Source organism: Sus scrofa, chromosome 1 (genome assembly GCF_054392235.1).
Source record: "Sus scrofa isolate SSC_HxYL_T2T_F1_AM1 chromosome 1, Sscrofa_HxYL_maternal_Yorkshire_Landrace_v2.0, whole genome shotgun sequence".
In the NCBI taxonomy this organism is placed as follows: Eukaryota; Metazoa; Chordata; class Mammalia; order Artiodactyla; family Suidae; genus Sus; species Sus scrofa.
Window position 1 is genome coordinate 285331602 of NC_139383.1, and position 17569 is coordinate 285349170.

Here is a 17569-nt window from a genome sequence, read left to right on the forward strand (position 1 = left end):
CAGGGTGACTGGCCTGATAACGGGTGTGGAGAAAAACAGAGTGGGGAAGCAGATGGGGGCGAGCGGGCGGCAGGATTACACAGGAAGGCCCTTCTGAGAAGGTGTCACTTGGGCCGAGACCTGAAGGACGTGAAGGCATCTTCGAAGTCACCAGGGAAACTCAGACAGAGAGGCGAGCAAGGCCATCCGTCGGGCATACCCTGGCAGACGAGCGCGGGAGGGGAGCCTCCTGCGGGACAGCTGCATGTTACACCTGCGCTGCCCTCGGGCACCTGTGGGTGGGCCAGCAGCAGGTCTCCGGCCACACTGTCACCACACGTGATGGCTGACCCTGGCTGGTCCTAGGCCTGGACCATCTCTCTCTCCTGTTCGATTTGCCAAAACTCATTCCCCATGAGAAGGGCCCCGCTGGACATTCCTCATGGCACACGGCCTCCGACACCTGGTGACACAGGGGGTCACCCATGCGATTAGGAGAGATGTAAAAACTAGATAAAATCAAGTGTGAGGGAGAGAAGCAGGCACTTGCTCTTTGCTGGCGGGGCGTGTAAGCCAGGCCAGCTCCCCGGAAGGCAAGCAGGTAACATCCAGCACATGGTAAGCGCAGCTCCCCTTGGCCAGAGGCCCTTCCTCCAGAAACGCACGAGACAGCCAGGCAGACACCTACCCACCAGGACGTCCCCCGGCCTTTACTGCAAACAGCCTGAACCCACAGAGGAGACTGCGCAGCGGTTCAGAAGAGAGCGAGTTAAGCGCTGTGAGGATGAAACGCCGCTCTTTCAAAAGAGCGTTTCTGTTATGGACTGTGGCCGCAGACGGGGTCCCCTCATTCGTAGGAGGAAAGGGTCAGGGTACAGGCCACCGACTCTCCACTGCTTTAGCAAGAATGATAATCATGACGCTATAGTGACCACGATGAAGGGAACGTGGTGAGCCCAGTTAGAGAGCCTTCATACAGAGTTCCAGGCACTCTGCTTCCTTAGAACTTTTCTGAAAGCTGGAAATATTTCCAAAATAAAAGTTTTAAGAAGAGTGGGGAGGCATGGCCCCCTCTCCAGGGGAAAGCTCAAGGACACCCAGGCCCCCAGGAGCCCCTTCACAAAGGAGCAGGCATCTGCGCCGGCGCCCGAAGCAGGCTAAGGAGGGGCGGGGGCAGGAACCAGCCCCAAACCTCAGCTAGCCAGAACTTAACCGGCACACAACCCCTGGCGCAGCCAGAGGCAATGAAGCAAGCTTCGACGTGGCTTCGGAGTCGGGGGCCATGAAGCCCACCCTCCCGCCCACCATCTTCCCAGTCTAGCCCAGCGGGAGGCGACCTTGTGACCGATGGCGATACAGCTATGAAGGACCTGCAGACCTTTTTTTTCCTTCCCTTCAAAAGGAAAGGGGAAAAAAAAAAAAAAAAAAAAAAAGATGCAATTACATTTGTGAACTGGGTTATTTAAATAAGAAAAAGAGATATTTTGGAAACACCTGAAGAAAACCAAAGAAGAATGGTAGCTGGCTAACATGTAATAAATAAGAATATCTCATTTTCCCAAATACTTGAATGCATCGGTACACAGGGCTTTTGGTTTGTGTGTTATTATGTTTTAACAGTTATTAGTAATTAGCATGTCAGGAACACCCACCTCCCATTTATTACGGAAGAATATGATGCAGAGTTTCTGCTGAGGCACAAAAATCAGTGGCACCTCTAGAGCAATGGGATGCAGGTTCGATCCCCAGCCTGGCACAGTGGGTTAAGGATCGGGATCCAGCATCGGCACAGCTGCGGCATAGGTCCCAACTGTGGCTCAGATCTGATCCTTGGCCTGGGAACGCTATATGCCATGGGGCAGCCGAAAAAAGAAAAAAAGAAAGAATATGACACAACGGTTTGGGTTCAAATCCTGGCTCTGCCCTTTACAACCTGAATGATCTTGGACAAGTGACTCACCCTCTTTTTATCCCAGTTTCCTCATCTGAAAAACAGATATATATACAATACACATACATTTCATAGAGTTGTCTGCAAAAACTAAAACACATCACTCACTGCAGCAGTAGTACTGATTCTATTTCCATGCACAGTGCTAGGTGCTGGGAATACAGCTTTGAGCCTTCAGGAGCTTACAACCTGTAAGTATAGATAGACATTAAGTAGATAACCCTAAACTGTAAATTCATGAACTTTGTGACAAATGCCTCAACAAAAAGCCCCAGTGGTGAAAGCCTTGGCTAGAAGGCCATTCCTAGCAGAAGCAAGAGCATGCGAAAAAGCAGAGGCCGGGGGAGCCTGTGAGCGAGGAAGGAGAAAGGGTGAGAGTGTGTCTTTGATCACAGGGCTGGGAGCAGGCGAAGCCGACCGCAAGGGCGGCAGGAATAACGCTGCTGGATAATAAGCACGCCCTGGGCCTCGTGCTTAGCCCTCCTCGCCTCGTGGAGAACGGAAGCTTGAGTCTCGACGCAAACAAGCAGCTGTGAAGCGAGTGCAAATCCTCACCGAAGGGCTCACCACACGTGTGGTTACTATGTACCGGTCACTTTCAGAAATGACTTTCTGACCGAGTGTCACCTACGGAATGAAAGCATGAACGGTAGCTGCTGTGTGAGGTGTTCCAGCCCGTGGTTAGTTCCGTACCTGGGAACCAGCTCATTCAGACACAAATCACCCCAGGCATCTATACAGAACGAGAGTAAGTTAGGCTTTTAAGACAGTGGTTCAAGCAGTTGAAAGACCAATTACTGGTATACAAAACAAACAGCAAGCCACTGAAATCCACGGTGCGGATGGTAACTCCTATTTCAAAATCCACAGCCCGGATGGCAAAGAGGACAGATGGCAGGGCAAACGCACTGCGGCAACAATGGGCTTGGGCAGGCTTCGGTGGCTGAGAGCAAACCAGAGCTGCCATGCTGGTGATGGCGTGGCCAAGGGCCTCTGAGACTATCACGAAACGCCAGCAGGCAAAACAGGCCCCAGCAGTTGGGCCCCGGGCAGAGGCGGCGAGTTTCTCGCGCACAAGCTTGGGCCGCCCCAGAGTGCGTTCCTGTGCCAGAAATGAGATACGGGTGCAGACCTCTGCATCCAGCAATGACACGTCACCACCAACCTGCCCCCGGCCCCGAGACCGGCTAAATCCCGAAGCCCCACGAATACCTTCCCACTGGGCGGAGGGGGATGCAACAACACGACCAAGGCGTGAAGAATCCACAGAGGTTACCGTCAGGAGGATGTGGCACTTCATCTAGTGCACACTACTGTGTAGTTAAGGAAAACAAGGCCCAAAGAGAGAGTGGCTTCACCAAGGCGACACTGCCTTCTATTTCTTTCACTCACTCACTCACTCATTCATTCATCTAACAAACATTTATGGGCCACTTCCTAAAATGTGGCATCTTCTTACATCAATGAAATGAATGAGGAATATTTCCTAGTAAAGAAAAACAGGTAAGGCGTTCCCGTCGTGGCGCAGTGGTTAACGAATCCAACTAGGAGCCATAAGTTGGTGGGTTCGATCCCTGGCCTCGCTCAGTGGGTTAAGGATCCGGCGTTGTTGTGAGCTGTGGTGTAGGTTGCAGACGCAGCTCGGATCTGGCGTTGCTGTGGCTCTGGCACAGGCCGGCAGCTACAGCTCCGATTGGACCCCTAGCCTGGGAACCTCCATACGCCGCAGGAGCAGCCCTAGAAAAGACAAAAAAGACAAAAAAGAAAAAAGAAAAAGAAAAAGAAAAACAGATAATAAGCTCTTTTTTAAAAAAGTAAAATACATAGTATGCTAGCAGGTGAAACACGTTATAGTGCTTTGTTTTATTTTATGGCCACACCCCCGGCACACAGAAGTTCCTGAGCCAGGGATCAAACCCATGCCTCGGCAGTGACCCAAGCTGCTGGGTCAGGGTCTTAACCCACTGTGCCACAGTGGGAACTCCCGTTTTACGGTTTTAAAAATGTACAGGGTAGGAGTTCCCGTCGTGGCGCAGTGGTTAACGAATCCGACTAGGAACCATGAGGTTGCGGGTTCGGTCCCTGCCCTTGCTCAGTGGGTTAACGATCCGGCGTTGCCGTGAGCTGTGGTGTAGGTTGCAGACGCGGCTCGGATCCTGCGTTGCTGTGGCTCTGGCGTAGGCTGGTGGCCACAGCTCCGATTAGACCCCTAGCCTGGGAACCTCCATATGCCGCAGGAGGGGCCCAAGAAATAGCAAAAAGACCAAAAAATAAAAAAAAATAAATAAAAATGTACAGGGTAGAGAAGCTAGAAGTGGTGGTGCTACAGTGTTAAATATGGTGCTTAGAAGATAAATTTTGAGCAAAGATCTGAAAATGAGGATATAGATATTTGGGATATTTAGGGGAAGAACGGTCAGCACAGAGGCCCTGAGGTGGAGATGGGAGCACGCCCTGAATGTATGGGATCAGGAAGGAGGCTGACGGCTGGAGCAGAGCCCACAAACGAGAGAGGGGAGCCCAGAGCTGGGTGGGTCTCACAGGGTGGTGACGGCCACCGCAAGCTCACGCCTGTACTCTGGCTCTGACCGGAGCCCCTGCAGGCCCTGAAGCAGATGAGTCACGTGTCTGGACCTTCCTTGCTGGGGGACACTCTGACTGCAGGTGGAGACCAGGCTGCAGAAGCAGGGAGAGTCGCCACGTCCGTGGCAGGCGCAGAACAAGAACATGAAAGTCCACCTGGTTGAACAAGGGCTCAAATTAAGTGGTAATATTTTGGTCTTTTTTCTTTCAACTTGATGTCATAGACCAAAATAACTCCCCGTGGAATAAAGAGTTAATTGATTTTTAGATGGCAGAAGAACTTTTCAAGCTTCAAGAAAAAAGAACACAAACAGAACTATTAGCAGATTTGATGTTCAAATGCTTTGCCATCGAACCTGCCGTTTACCACTTGAGCACAATGCTTTGCTGAGAGGCAGAGGGCGCAGGGGCCGTGGAGGGTCCGGGCCTGGGGCCAGATTTCATCACCTGCCCACCGTGGAGCGTAAGCTCTCAGCTCCCCCCACAACAAGAATGATCATAATAACTGTACATACACCTTAGGGCCTTAGGGTTGTTGTGGGGATTAAATACAAAAAACCTAGCCCACTGCCTGGCACATGCCAGTGTTCAACAGACATCTGCCATCACCACCGCGAGCGGCCACAGCGCAGTCCCAGGACGGGCTCCGGGCCTCTCGGAGGGAGGAGAGCCAGGTGGGCTCTCACGGTCGTGGACACTGGGCTGCGCTCCTCCACTCCCCACCCCCACCCCCACCCCGGGGATGTGTGAGGTCAGAGGCCACGCTGGGTCCAGGTCACATGAGGAGGGGAGGCCTCTTTCCAGAGGGTCCGCTGCAGAGTAAACAAGGACACCGCTGTCCAAGGACGAGGAAGAGGAACCAGGATCAGATGTCCACCTGAGCAGAATCGCGCCCTGAGCCAGTTTCCTAAAAGACACTGCCCTGCAGCCTCTCTTCTGGCTCTGAAACATCCTGACGCTGTGTTTAGGGGGCTTTTGTTTGTCGGTTTCCTAAGACCACAGGAGGGTCAAGTGTCAATGAAAAAGGAGGAGGACCTGACAGAGAGAAAACAGACCGCCCACGTTCTCCCAGACGTACTTCCTGAGGCCACGGGTCACACTCACGCCACGCCGGGATCCACTGCTCACACGTCCCTTTGCAAACTGTGGTCAAAGACGATGGATCCCTTGCAAGATCCCAGCTCCTGGGGCTCAGCGTGCGTCCTGGCACGTGGGCCCATCGGCGCTGAACCCAGCCAGGCCTTTCAAGCCGCCGGAGCCACACGCTCTTCCCTGAGGTGGGAGCTGAATTATTAAAAGATGAAAACGCAAGCGCTGCCAACCTTTTTGCTTTATTTCCCTTTGGGAGGACGGCTGAAACCACGCGAGGTAAGAGACGGCGAGGCAGGTGACTACAGAGCCGCCGTTTATAAAACACATACATGTGACGGGGGGACGGAGCGGTGGGGCCACGATGAAAGGGGCTGAGGGAGCCCAGGCAGCTCCACGCGGCGAAGGTGTCACCTGATGGGAGCCTGCCTGTGACACATCACGAGAGCCGGAAGCAGGCTGCGCGTCTATACTCTGTGCGGAAGTGTGATGAGGCAAACAAAGACTAAGGCAGCAAGGTTCCTTTCAGCCGAACCCTGGCGGGACAGACGGCCGAGCTGGACGACACCCTGACCTCTTAGCTCACGAAGAGAAATCTGGATCAGGGCCCCAAGGCCCCAACAGGAAGTGAGGAAGGTGACGAAGTTTACACTTACTCAGCAGGTCTTGTTTCTCCCGAGCTGGCTCATGCCTGGCACGTGCACCTGCCTCCCCACTCACCCCAGCACTTCGGGATCTCCTACGGAGGCCCCAGCAACTTCTTTATCTGCCCCCTTGTTTGGCTGGTTGGTTTTTCGCTTTTTAGGGCCGCACCCGCGGCACAGAGAAGCTCCCACGCGAGGGGCTGAATAGGAGCTGCAGCTGAGACTTACGCCACAGCAACGCCGGATCCTTAACCCACTAAGTGAGGCCAGGGATCAAACAGGCATCATGGACACTGTGTCAGGCTCTTAACCCGCTGAGGCACAGTGGGAGCTCTTTTTTTTTTCCCTCCCTCCACCCCCTCCGGTTTTGCTCACTTCTGAGATAACAGAAGCTCACCTTGGTCATTTTGCCCCACACCGAGAATGAGTGGGAAAGTCTGGTCGCACAGCCAGGACCTAGGGCCCCATGGCTGCAGTGCATGCCGCTCACGAGTTCTCCCCAGAGCAGTGCCAGGCAGTGGCAGCATTACTCACACGACCAGCCCAGAGGCAGCAAAGACTAAAAGCGAAGGAGTTCCCATCATGGCTCAGTGGCAACGAACCCAACAAGTATCCACAAGGATGCAGGTTCAATCCCTGGCCTCGCTCAGTGGGTTAAGAATGGAGCATTGCCATGAGCTGTGGTGTAGGTTGTAGATTCGGCTTAGATCCGGCGTTGCTGTGGCTGTGGTGTAGGCCAGCGGCTGTATTCCAATGCAACCCCTAGCCTGGGAAGCCGGAGGTGGGGCCCTAAAAAGACAAATTTAAAAAAAAAAGGATAAAAGGATAAAAGGGAGGGGAAAGGAAGAACAAAAAGAAGCAGAAGAGGGGCAGGGAGGGCAAAATAAAAAGGACAGAGGCAGGTCAAGAGAGGGCGCCAAGATCAGCGTCCTTTAGCGCCCACCCTGGGCCGTCAGGGAGGCCAGGAGGGCTGAGAGGCGGAGAGCAGCAGAGCAGACAGGCACGGGGGAGCCCAGACTCGGGCCCACAGACTGGGAGTGTGCCTGCTTCCCTGGCTCCCGCAGCCACTACCTCTCACGGCCAGCCCGGAGGCTGAGGAGGAGGTGAGGAGCAGCTGCATGGACGCCCCGCTCTGGAGAGCCCAGCGGAGGGGCCTGTTTAGCTTGGGAGCCTTCCGCTCAGAGCGGGCGAGCTGCTGTCCTGAGAGCCAAGGGTGGTGCCCACAGAGCTCTTCACCCAGGGCTGCCAGCCCCCACCCGGAGACGGGGTCGGTGGCCAGCAGCACTTGTGTGCTGCTGACAAAGCTCTAGTTACCAGCCAAACCCCTGCTCCTGGGAAACGTGCAGCCAAGGGATCTGTGGACCAAAAAAAAAAGAAAACTACGTTATAAAATTTTAAACTTAGGACCGAAGTCCAAATTAGTGTTGTGTGGCAAGAAGAAAAGGGGGAAATTCAGTCCGAAGCAATTATGTGCAAGCACATGCACGGGGTCTGGCCTGTGGAGGCAGCTGCCACTGACTTTCTTCTTCTCAAGAATGCAAATGATTAAGAGAGATTAAATACCTACTTTGCTTAAATACTCTTGATAATGAGTTTCTTTCCTTCTTTTAAGGGTGTTTGATGTTGGCAGTTGACGGATCTTGAGTTAAATTGTTTTAATTCAAAACAGCACCATCTGTTGTTAGGCTCTGCCGGCTCAAGAGAGGAGGCAGGAACCGCACTGCTGAGAGCCCGAGAAGGTGACAGAGCAGTGATCTGGATGTGAGCGCGGCAGGCAGGTGGCGGGTGGGCAGAGCGCTGCACACGGCGAGCCCGGAGACGGGGAGGCTTGTCTCCGCTCAGCCTCTGAGTGGCCATGAGATCCGGGACTCAAGTTCTTCCTGGACAAAGTGGGAGACTGGCTTGAAGATGGCAGTGGTGGTGACACGGGCAACCATGACTGGCAGCTACAGTTATTAGGGCACACGCTGTGCCCGGCCCTGCGAGGAGAGCTTTACACAAACCGTCTCACGGACATCCCTTTTACACCTTGTTTAAATGCCTTATGCCCAAGACTGTGTACGAATGCTGTTCCCACTTCACAGCTGAGAAAACCGAACTCAGAGAGGTAGACCCACTCGCCCAAGGTCACAGCTAAGAGTAGGAAAGCCAAGATGTGTGTGTGACTCCAAAGCCTGCACACGTAACAGGGTACCATGCTGCCCAGCAGCACTGAACAGCCTTGGAAGAAGCCCCGAGGCTCCCACCCCTCCAGTATCCAGAGTCCAGTGGAAACAACCTCGTGGGCTGTAAGTCGTCACGGAAGCAGAAGCTGAGACAGGCGCTAAGCATTTCTGACCCTGGATCTTAGGTCTGTGAATGGACCCTGCTGCACCCAGCAGGACTGCAAGAGAGGTCTGATTTCACTGGGCTCAGTGAAACCCACATCTGTGATCCGAATGTTGATGTGCGTTGTGAAAATTAACCAAACCTCAACTAGATGCAGTGGAAAATCCCCAGCACTTGGGTTTTCTGAAAGCTAAGTATCGCCCAAGACATGATTATTCACTGGGATCCATGGCACTGAGTGTATGAAGGGGTGACCGTGCACCTTAACTCCACCAACCCTGGGTATGCAAGGAAATTAGGGGGCCGTCAGGTTACTTTGCGAGGGGTTTGCTAAGCTTTCTAATAACATCTGAAGTAGGCCAATGGAAACCTCTCAGTTATAAAAGCACTACCTCTAAACCACTTGAATTTACTCTTCGGAAATCTATAGAGTTAAAATTAGGAGGGGAGGAAGACAGCCATACTCCCAAGAAAATGACGAGAAAAAAAGAGAAAGAAAAAATAACAATCTACCAGAAGCCCAAGATTTAGGCACTAGTATCACAGATATTTTTACTGCCAGACTCTGGGCAGCTCTGTTAACCTTTAAGGCTCAATTTTCCCATCTACCATTGGGGGGGTGGCGGGGACAGAAATGGCCACCTTCAGGAAATAAAGGACTCAGAATCCAGAGCGCTGCATGGTGGGGCACAGACACCAGAGGAGCTGGGGGGGGGGGGGGGGCACAGGAACTGCCCCCTGCTCGGCTTCTTAAACTAGGAGTAGGTGAGCGAGTGTGAACTCTGCTATTATCGATGCATCTCGTATACGAATGGATTCATAGCTTACATATAAAATCTTGCGTAATTTTCCAAAGGAGAACAAGCTCTTGCAATCGCCTCAGTACGGAGAACAAATGCACATGCATGTATCAGAAAACAGTAAATGGGTGACTTCAACTGAAATTTAAGCTAACGGATTTAACAGGGACTAGTCTACCCGCCAGTGCCACGCTTTATGATGCAGGCAAGAGAGTCTTGGCACGAGAGCCCCGACACTGGACAGCACGGCGGCCAGAGCATGGATATCCGTAAGACAAGAAAGCATCCGACCAGAAGAGGGGCCAACGCATGCACGAGCCAAGCACACACGGAGACACACACCCCCCCGTCCCTCCTGAGCAGCCACAGCGAGCTTCCGAGGACAGGGTCCCCACAAATGAGGGGAGTGGCGACCACCTACACCGCGGGCCGGGGCAGCTGGGAGTCATTTTCTTCCTCAGATCTGCCGTGGTTCCCAATTCTATGATAAACCTGTTACTTTCATCATTTAAAATGTAATTTCTAAGTGACTCATGAGGTCACCAAAAGGAAAAAAGAAAGGACAGAGGACCAAGGGTGGCTGGACAGCCAAGCGGCGGGAAGGAGAGAGACGAAGGGGAGCCTGAGTCCGGGCTCCAGGGCTGCAGCTGTGGGCCTGGCACAGGGGCTCACCACGGGCTCAGCCTTCTCCTCCGCAAAAGGGCACAACAATGCACAGTCAGGGCTGCTGCTCGTTTAGAAATGCACCGTTTACAAGGGCACAGCAAATGCTCCTCTCTTATCACTCCTGCTTCTCACAGCTGCCACTTCTTCAGGGGCCTTTCACGAGAAACCCCAGAGGGAGAGGGGCTGGTGCCGAGGTCTGTCCTCGGGGGCGCCGGCGAGAGCGGGCGGGGAGGACGATGCGGGCCTCCCTCTCCCCTGGGCGACTGCTCTATTGGCAGCCTGTCTGCCTGCTGCACCACATCTTTAGTTTGCAAGCTAACTTTGTTTCTAATTATCTGCTTTGCAGTTGGATCTGCTGACCTCACATCTGAAGGACAATCCTGTATCTGCTTAAATGATCAAAAACAGTGCACGTTTACTCCCCAATTCTGTGGCTGGAAAATTACCTGTAGAACTGATTCAAATGAAGACACTCATTTAATTTGTTTCATTTCTGGTCAGTTTTCATTTAATCAGGAGCATGTCATTAACAAGGCAAAAATAAAATTTACTGAATTCAGTGGCAATGCATTAAAAACAGGGAAAGGTTTTAATTTAGAGTGTTACCTCACGCCATACACCCAGAGTAATTTTGGATCGATTAGCGTTAAAAGTACAAAATCAAGGCACAGAAAACACGAGAGAAAAAAGATGTGACCATCTCACAACTACTTTCTACATTTAAAAGAGACAGACGACAGGAAGAAAAAGACCAAAAATGTGACTTAAAACTTTCGTGGGTTAAAAAAAGAAAATATAACAAAACTGAAGGCAAACAATAAATTGGGAAGATGTGTGCAAAACAAAAAGCTTAATATTAGTAGCTCTCAAGAAAAACAAATGAAAAATATTTGCACAAAGTATGCTGAGATACATGTTCAAGAATCTTCTCCGTAGCATATTTTTAAGCTGTCTATCAGCAGGAGAGAGTAAAATGCAGTGGATACATCCACAGAGCGAGTGCTGTATGCATGGTGTGCCTGCAGACAATCTGTATATTACGGAAAGAAAATTATAAGATGTTTAGTAGGATGCCACAGTTTTTAAATTACACACACACACACCCTAAAGAACTACTCATCAGGCTGTTAAGAGCGGTGAGATCCTGCGGCAGGTGGAAGGGGTAGGAGGCAAGCCCACCCCAGTCATTCACTTTTTTGACTTTTTAGACCTCTATGTTCACTTGCTTATTTTACAACACATATCATCTCACAATTCCACAGAAAGCAACACTGTGGCAGCCGCTTCCCACTGCCTGTGCACACCCATTCTCCTTTACTTTCTCAGAAACAGAACCCCAAGTTCTCAGCTAGAACCCACTGCTGCCTGGCCCAAAAGACTACACTCCTCAGCGAACCTTGTAGCGAGGACTAGCCAAGCGTCTTGAGCTCCGATCAACAAACAATATGTTCTGGCATGTTCTGGGAAACCTCCTCAAAAGCCAGGATGGGCACCCTCTGCTCTCTCCTCTTCACTTCTTCTTCCGGGTTGCTGCTAGGACTGAGAAGGTGCGGATGGCTGGAGCTTCAGCAGCCACACTGGACAACCGGGGAATGAGAGCTACGCATGGTGAAGCAAGAAGTCCCCGACACTATAGAACTCCCACACCAGCCCTGAACATTCTGAAAGGACTCCAGTCTTCACGGCCACATCCGATCCTGTATAATTTCTGTCTAAACTTAGCAAACCAACAGGCAATGATCTGAACGGACAAATGAAGAGGAGAAAAGAAATGTATCCAAGTAATGACTATAACGGTGAATGCCCACTCTCTCTACTAGTTAAGGGAAAAAGAACACCGGAAGGTGCTGCGGCTCACCTATTGGCTGAGTAAAGACGGGAACATGTTTGTCTCATTTTGACAGTTTCTACGAGTCATCTTTTCACACACTGCGACAGGCCAGCTGATACTGCTATGGACTGTAAACCGGGCAGAGGCATTCTGGAAAGCCATTTTCAAAAACACCCATACCTCACATCAGATCCAAGTAAGGAAGAGTAAGCACGTCCCCTCGGCCTCTCCACTGAACGCAGCTGTAAAACCTGGACCGCCCGGATGGAGCAGGAATTTGAGTGTTCTGAGGAGTAAATGGCAGCGGATGAATTAAGGAAGATTGCAAAGCACCACTGACCCAGAGAAGAGTGAAGGACTTGTTTATCCGTTACCATCCCCCAGGCTGAGCTTACCCGGAAGCAGGCATCAGGGCGGACTGAGGCGCTGCAGGAAATGCTCTCTAGCTCTGGCCTCAAAGAGTGGGGAAGGGGTCGCCTAGTTCAGAGAGTGGGCGAAACCATCGCCTGCCAGGCTTTTCTTCTTCTCTCCATTCTCTCACGTCCCAGCTCCCCAGCAACTGGAACGGTGGCACTGACAACAACATTAGCTGCAAGGGAACCCAAAAGAGCCTAAAATTCTGAGGAGAGGGTCACTCCCTTCCAGTCAGGGGCGCCGCAGTGCCAAGGGGGTGGAGGGACATGACCCTGCCCTCGCTTTTAACCCCTCTCTGTCCTCCCAGTACTTTGCACAAATGCAGTAATGCCAAGCACACAGCAGAGCTGGGCAACATGGCCCCAGCTTTCTAGCCAGGACCAGAAAGGAGAGGCCCACAGAATCAGAAAGTACGAGAGATCGCAGCAAGAGGTGTGCCTGGGGAAGCAAACTCCTAACTTGTTCATGAGCGCCTCGCTTCATCCCCAAGCGGCGCAGGCAGGGTCCGACCGAAGAGCATACGACACATTCTTATCAGCTCAACAGCGGGGTAGATGACCACCAAGTCACAGACACGGAGGGGCACACACATGAGACGCACCGGAATAGCCATGCAAAGGCTTCGAAAACAAAACAAGGAAACCACAACCCACAGAGGGCTGAGCTAAACTTGCAGCCCAAAACCCAACAGGGTCAACTGCCTGCTGAAATGCTAATGTAACAAAAATAATGTCTGGGATGAGTCCAACATTACTTGGCAAATCAATGGTAAGGAAAATTTCAATTCAAATAAGTAAGGTAAGCATACCACTCTAAGATGACAGAGATGTTGGAATTTTCTGACAAAGCAGCGTTAAAGGGCTCTGACAAAAACGCTCCAACAAGTAAGGGCAAACATTTTTGAAATGAAGAGAAAAACTGTCTCAGCAGAGAAAGAGAAGATACAAAGAAGAGCTAAGTGGAATTTTTTGAAGGGAAGAACAGAAACACACACACATCTCAGATCACTTCGCACCTCTGCAGGAGTAGTTCAACTGGTACCTATGGTTCTATAATAAAGCTTATCCACATCCTGAAAAATTAAAAAAAAAAAAAAAAAAAAACCCATACCCTTTAACCCAGTAATTCTGCTTTTGAGGCTTTAGCCTGAGAAAGTACTCCTAAGCAAAGATAAAACTTTGTACACAAAAACATTTATTCCATCAATAAATATGTGGAACGGTGGGAAACTAAACGTCCAATTTAATAGGGAAGAAGTATAGGAAACTATGGTACATGCCCTGAGCAGAATATTATACATTTTGTAAAATTTAAATTTTCTGAATACTATATAATAATGCTATAATATCATTTTTTAAAACTTAAGATATAATAGGAAATGGGGTGGGGATAGTTTTGATTGTATATGAGGAATGAACACAGCTAAACAAAACATTTACCTAGAGGAGTCCTGTCGTGGCGCAGTGGTTAAAGAATCTGACTAGGAACCATGAGGTGGCGGGTTTGATCCCTGGCCTCGCTCAGTGGGTTAAGGATCTGGCGTTGCCATGAGCTGTGGTGTAGGTTGCAGACGTGGCTCAGATCTGGCGTTGCTGTGGCCGTGGCGTAGGCTGGTGGCTACAGCTCCAACTGGACCCCTAGCCTGGGAACCTCCATGTGCCGCAAAAAAAAAAAAAAAAATTACCTAGAAGGAAAGACTATTAAAGTGTTAATGGTGCTAAACTAAGCACAGAGATTATAGGTGACTTTTTTCTTCTTTCTGCTTCTCTGCTTTTCAGATGGGGATAATGAGCACACAGTACTTTGAAAATAGTAATTAACTACTTCCTGCCCCTGCCCCCCATTTTCCCTACCTTGCAAACATTCTCAGCATTCTCTAAAGCACATTACAGATTTTCCAATCAAAATTTTTCTCTTAAGAATGAAAAAAAGTATTTCTTGAATGCAGGAATCTCAATTACTCTTGTTTCTAACCCTCCAGTCAAACACTTGGCAAGGAAAACCATTCCTACCGCTGATGGTTAATAAGTAATGAGAAATTATTCCGAACTACTCAAATCAAACCAGTCTTCCTTATTAGGAAAAAAAAAATTTAATATGACACATTTGCAGGAACACCATTCCAAAGTAGCTCGGTCTCTGTGGACAATTACAGAATGTCAAGCTGTCACGCAGACGCCACTAATAACTAAACTGTTCCTTTGATTCCTCATAACTTAAAGGTCCCCGCCCTCCCAAACTGTCAGGGAGGGCCCTTCCCTCCATCTGTTCTCCAGGACCAGGCTTAACATGAAAGGCCAACAGCAGGACCCTCCGGACCCGTCAGCCTGGCTCATCACCCACAGGGGTGAGCCAGCCCACTCTGCGGCCACGGTCCGTCCTTCACCCGACACCCGGGTTACGGGCGTGGGGGGGCTGGGACCGGCCGCCTGCTGGGACGGCGTCCACTCGCATTACAATTTCCATGAACGAAACAGACCATTCCTAAACCACGGCAGACGAGCTGTGACTAATTTTCAGGATAAAAATGCACACTGGGTTTCTGCCCTTTAAGCACTGGTGTAACTGCTTAGTAACTTCAGGACGTGCAGCTAAAAGCAAATGGCACTAAAGGAGAGAGCACAAAGTCAGCTGTGGGACCCAGGCAACTTAGGGTCTCCTTCAATCTTGCCGAAATGTGATTAAGCACGACCTTTAAGAGTAGTGGATCGACCAATCAATTTGGGTGAAACAACCTTGCATGTGGCACAAGAACGTGCCCTGTAGAGGCAGGAAGCTACCAGGGCAGCAGGGCCTAGCCATCTCATTGTGCAGGAAAAGTTACCGAATCTCCCTCCATTGATTTACTTGCAGGGAAAACACATCATAAAACTGCAACCTCAGCAGGACACTAAAGGTCAGACTTGGCTTCTTGAGGGATGAACTTGATATCAATAGTTAATAGGACACATTCATACAAGATACACAAGAGGGACAGAGAGAAGATGCGGGTAATCTTACTTAATCCTGATGCGGCCTTAAATCAGGCTCTGTGGACTGTGGGAAAAATCAACGAAAAACGTCAATATTCCTGGATGAGATTCTGTGCGCATGTGCTCGTATTTGGAGCCAGAAGGAGAGCAACAGCCAAGTGGCGATTCTGGAGCCCCGTGTGGGGAGACACCGTGCATGGAGCTGGAGGACCACCGGGTCGGTGTGCCCGTGCCCCTGCACTTCCCGGTGACAAGCCAGCGAGACCTGATTGAAAGTCCTGCAGAGACGCGTACAGGCTCACAGACCATGGGATCTGGACAGGACCTTGCCATCTCAAAGGGCTGAGAAAGAAACACGGCAGTTCAGGCACCGCAGCTGATACTTCATTTCTGCTCCACCAGCTGTCGACGAGGCTGCTCCCCAGACCCGCTACCCTGAGCACACACGCAATCCTCAGTAAAAGCAGAAAAGGGAAACCACTGCCAGAGAGAAATGGAGGCAATCCAAAGAGAACCATAAGAAAAGGTAAAATTTCTTCAAGAGAAACCAGAATTGGATGTGCGTATGCGTGTACATGCAGGTTTCACATGATTTTAAAATAAAGTTATTCCCCTTTCTTAAATCTAATACCACAGAGTCCTTGAGTTCACACCCAAGAGAATGGAGAAATGCAGTTTCTTGCTCTGTGGAGTGGGCCTGATCACATCTGTTAGCAACTCGACAGACAGCGGGGCACTACTTGGGACGGCACACAGAGAGCACGTAACGAGGCATCGAGGTTCCAGCAAGGGTTCCAGTCCCAACCAGCTGACCGGCGAAAGCGTGTCAGAAGGGTGAGGGCGGGGCCTGTTGGCACAGAGAGGATGCTTCCGAGGAGGCAGAGTATCGGCAGATGGGGATCCTGGGAAGCTCGGGCTGAGAGAAGAGTCTGACTACAGGAGGTGCGCACGGGACATGGGGCGGGAGAGGCCGTCAGGGGGGCGGCTGCGGTCTCAACACCAGCCTAAGGAAGGGTGGCCGTGGGATCACCGCTGAGGACAAAGGCAGGCTGCGAGGAGCCATTTACAACCTGATTCTGGCTGAAGATACCCAACAAGGGCAGTCACTGTAAGAGACCGGGTCCAGGCCCTACTCTGCTCACGGGGAAAAGAACACTAGGAAATCAATATAAATTACAGCTGGCGGGTATCTTTTTTTGACAGTAAAAGACACTAACAGCAAAAAACTGTAGCAGAATGCCTTCAAAGGCTCCAAGACCGGATTTCTCACTGTTTCTCTACAGCGAAGGCTCTCCCCAGACAGCTGCAGGAGGGCCCCGCCTGCCGCAAGCCCCTGCCCCCCACAGGCCTCCCTCCACCCCACCTGATCCTTTCATCCGGTGTCACTGTGTCTCTAGAGCACTGGTCAACACCTGATGCTATTTACACTGGTTTTATTTGTCCGCCCCCGGCAACCCCTGCTGAAGATGGAAGCTACCTAAGGGCGAGGACCTGGAGATGTTTCTTCACTACTCTACTGACAACATCAAACACACAGTAGGACCACAACACATACTGGATGAATCCCCGAGAAGACTCAGAGATGGCCTCCATCCGCGTTTCCCAATCGCTCCTTGTCCAAGGAACCCTAGATTCAACATACGCATACATTTGCACACGCACACACACACACACTGCTGCCAATGCTCTACTCGATCCTATCCTTTTTCAACTCAAGTGTCAAGACAGTCATTTTCGTCATCAGTTGTGAGGTGTGTCCCAAATAAAGGACATGAGCTGGCCAGTGAACTACTGATCAGTTAGATCAGATCCCTGCGGTGTGTCTGCCCCTCGTCCGCATTTCGGGAAGCTGTCTTGAGTGGGAAAGAAAGGCGGGGAATTACAGCTGGCTGGTACATGGGTTTCTGGAAGGGTTAGCCCAAATGCCACATGTACTCTGTTCCACGACGTGACAACGTCGGAGAGAAAGGAGGGCTTGTCTAGCCACAGACGGACACCTTCCAGCTGAGGGTCTGGTTTCTTTCTCATCCCATTGTTACAATGCTTTTCAAAGACCTACCCATCTCCTGCCCACACCCTGAGCCAGACGTCAAAACTAGGAACATAGGCACAGAGAAATAAAAAGGGGCGTTTGTACTGGTCTGGATGCCCCAGGGTTCTTTCCAGCCTCTAGATCTATGTCACCCAATATAGTGGCTACCGGCCACGTGTGGCTATTTAATTCTAAAAAATTAAAACTGTAGTCCCTCAGTTATACTAGCCACATTCCAAGTTACACGTCAGTAATACACAGTACCCGGCAATAGTCATAG

At 50.8% G+C, this 17569-nt stretch overlaps 1 protein-coding gene across 9 annotated transcripts in view; it reads right to left on the reverse strand.

Annotated features, from left to right (window-relative positions):
- The window catches only part of MED27 (mediator complex subunit 27), a 204286-nt gene that overhangs the window by 159096 nt on the left and 27621 nt on the right, over window positions 1-17569 (reverse strand). The window contains exons 1-3 of one of the 9 annotated variants that reach the window (XM_085011190.1): window positions 12745-12882; window positions 12267-12460; window positions 12052-12157 (exon numbers count right to left, since the gene is read on the reverse strand). The gene's annotated coding sequence lies outside the window, so the exon portion shown is untranslated. 9 annotated transcript variants of the gene reach the window in all.